Here is a 3,708-nt window from a genome sequence, read left to right as displayed (position 1 = left end):
TTCTACAAAAGCTCTGGCGGCTAGGCTTGCATGTTCTGCCAACTCAGCCGCTGCTTGAGCAGCAGAAGTAGCATCCTTAAATTTCATGTTCCAATTCTGCATGCCAAATGAAGAATTACCATTACCATCTCCAGGAAATGATTGCCCATGTTCCAACCTTTCATCCTTGAAACCTAAGTGGCATGAACCACTACCATCAACACAATATTGCCTTGAAAGTTCTACAAAAGCTCTGGCGGCTAGGCTTGTATGTTCTGTAAACTCAGCCACTGCTTGAGCAGCAGAGGTAGCATCCTTAAATTTCATGTTCCAATTCTGCCTGCCAACAGAAAAATTACCATTACCATCTCCAGCAAATGATTGCCCATGTTCCAATCTTTCATCCTTGAAACCTAAGTGGCATGAACCACCATCATCAACACAATATTGCCTTGAAAGTTCTACAAAAGCTCTGGCGGCTAGGCTTGCATGTTCTGCCAACTCAGCCGCTGCTTGAGCAGCAGAAGTAGCATCCTTAAATTTCATGTTCCAATTCTGCAAGCCAAATGAAGAATTACCATTACCATCTCTAGGAAATGATTGCCCATGTTCCGACCTTTCATCCTTGAAACCTAAGTGACATGAACCACCACCATCAACACAATATTGCCTTGAAAGTTCTACAAAAGCTCTGGCGGCTAGGCTTGTATGTTCTATAAACTCAGCCACTGCTTGAGCAGCAGAGGTAGCATCCTTAAATTTCATGTTCCAATTCTGCCTGCCAACAGAATAATTACCATTACCATCTCCAGCAAATGATTGCCCATGTTCCAATCTTTCATCCTTGAAACCTAAGTGGCATGAACCACCATCATCAACACAATATTGCCTTGAAAGTTCTACAAAAGCTCTGGCGGCTAGGCTTGCATGTTCTGCCAACTCAGCCGCTGCTTGAGCAGCAGAAGTAGCATCCTTAAATTTCATGTTCCAATTCTGCAAGCCAAATGAAGAATTACCATTACCATCTCTAGGAAATGATTGCCCATGTTCCAACCTTTCATCCTTGAAACCTAAGTGACATGAACCACCACCATCAACACAATATTGCCTTGAAAGTTCTACAAAAGCTCTGGCGGCTAGGCTTGCATGTTCTGCCAACTCAGCCGCTGCTTCAGCAGCAGAGGTAGCATCCTTAAATTTCATGTTCCAATTCTGCATGCCAAATAAAGAATTACCATTACCATCTCTAGGAAATGATTGCCCATGTTCCAACCTTTCATCCTTGAAACCTAAGTGGCATGAACCACCACCATCAACACAATATTGCCTTGAAAGTTCTACAAAAGCTCTAGCGGCTAGGCTTGTATGTTCTGTAAACTCAGCCACTGCTTGAGCAACAGAGGTAGCATCCTTAAATTTCATGTTCCAATTCTGCCTGCCAACAGAAGAATTACCATTACCATCTCCAGCAAATGATTGCCCATGTTCCAATCTTTCATCCTTGAAACCTAAGTGGCATGAACCACCATCATCAACATAATATTGCCTTGAAAGTTCTACAAAAGCTCTGGCGGCTAGGCTTGTATGTTCTATAAACTCAGCCACTGCTTGAGCAGCAGAGGTAGCATCCTTAAATTTCATGTTCCAATTCTGCCTGCCAACAGAATAATTACCATTACCATCTCCAGCAAATGATTGCCCATGTTCCAATCTTTCATCCTTGAAACCTAAGTGGCATGAACCACCATCATCAACACAATATTGCCTTGAAAGTTCTACAAAAGCTCTGGCGGCTAGGCTTGCATGTTCTGCCAACTCAGCCGCTGCTTGAGCAGCAGAAGTAGCATCCTTAAATTTCATGTTCCAATTCTGCAAGCCAAATGAAGAATTACCATTACCATCTCTAGGAAATGATTGCCCATGTTCCAACCTTTCATCCTTGAAACCTAAGTGACATGAACCACCACCATCAACACAATATTGCCTTGAAAGTTCTACAAAAGCTCTGGCGGCTAGGCTTGCATGTTCTGCCAACTCAGCCGCTGCTTCAGCAGCAGAGGTAGCATCCTTAAATTTCATGTTCCAATTCTGCATGCCAAATAAAGAATTACCATTACCATCTCTAGGAAATGATTGCCCATGTTCCAACCTTTCATCCTTGAAACCTAAGTGGCATGAACCACCACCATCAACACAATATTGCCTTGAAAGTTCTACAAAAGCTCTAGCGGCTAGGCTTGTATGTTCTGTAAACTCAGCCACTGCTTGAGCAACAGAGGTAGCATCCTTAAATTTCATGTTCCAATTCTGCCTGCCAACAGAAAAATTACCATTACCATCTCCAGCAAATGATTGCCCATGTTCCAATCTTTCATCCTTGAAACCTAAGTGGCATGAACCACCATCATCAACAGAATATTGCCTTGAAAGTTCTACAAAAGCTCTGGCGGCTAGGCTTGCATGTTCTTCCAACTCAGCTGCTGCTTGAGCAGCAGAAGTAGCATCCTTAAATTTTATGTTCCAATTCTGCATGCCAAATGAAGAATTACCATTACCCTCTCTAGGAAATGATTGCCCATGTTCCAACCTTTCATCCTTGAAACCTAAGTGGCATGAACCACTATCATCAACACAATATTGCCTTGAAAGTTCTACAAAAGCTTTGGGGGTTGGGCTTGCATGTTCTGCAAACTCAGCAGCTACTTGAGCAGCAGAGGTAGCATCCTTAAATTTCATGTTCCAATCTGCCTGCCAACCAAAAAATTACAATTACTATCCCCAGCAAATGATTGCCCATGTTCCAATCTTTCATCCTTGAAACCTAAGTGGCATGAACCACCATGATCAACAGAATATTGCCTTGAAAGTTCTACAAAAGCTCTAGCAGCCAGGCTTGCATGTTCTGCAAACTCAGCCACTACTTGAGCAGCAGAGGTAGCATCCTTAAATTTCATGTTCCAATTCTACCTGCCAACAGAAATATTACCATTACCATCTCCAGCAAATGATTGCCCATGTTCCAATCTTTCATCCTTGAAACCTAAGTGGCATGAACCACCATCATCAACACAATATTGCCTTGAAAGTTCTACAAAAGCTCTGGCGGCTAGGCTTGCATGTTCTGCCAACTCAGCCGCTGCTTGAGCAGCAGAAGTAGCATCCTTAAATTTCATGTTCCAATTCTGCAAGCCAAATGAAGAATTACCATTACCATCTCTAGGAAATGATTGCCCATGTTCCAACCTTTCATCCTTGAAACCTAAGTGACATGAACCACCACCATCAACACAATATTGCCTTGAAAGTTCTACAAAAGCTCTGGCGGCTAGGCTTGCATGTTCTGCCAACTCAGCCGCTGCTTCAGCAGCAGAGGTAGCATCCTTAAATTTCATGTTCCAATTCTGCATGCCAAATAAAGAATTACCATTACCATCTCTAGGAAATGATTGCCCATGTTCCAACCTTTCATCCTTGAAACCTAAGTGGCATGAACCACCACCATCAACACAATATTGCCTTGAAAGTTCTACAAAAGCTCTAGCGGCTAGGCTTGTATGTTCTGTAAACTCAGCCACTGCTTGAGCAACAGAGGTAGCATCCTTAAATTTCATGTTCCAATTCTGCCTGCCAACAGAAAAATTACCATTACCATCTCCAGCAAATGATTGCCCATGTTCCAATCTTTCATCCTTGAAACCTAAGTGGCATGAACCACCATCATCAACAGAA

This window comes from Nicotiana tomentosiformis, unplaced genomic scaffold, assembly GCF_000390325.3.
Source record: "Nicotiana tomentosiformis unplaced genomic scaffold, ASM39032v3 Un00001, whole genome shotgun sequence".
Taxonomy (NCBI): Eukaryota; Viridiplantae; Streptophyta; class Magnoliopsida; order Solanales; family Solanaceae; genus Nicotiana; species Nicotiana tomentosiformis.
This window is presented reverse-complemented; position numbering follows the sequence as displayed.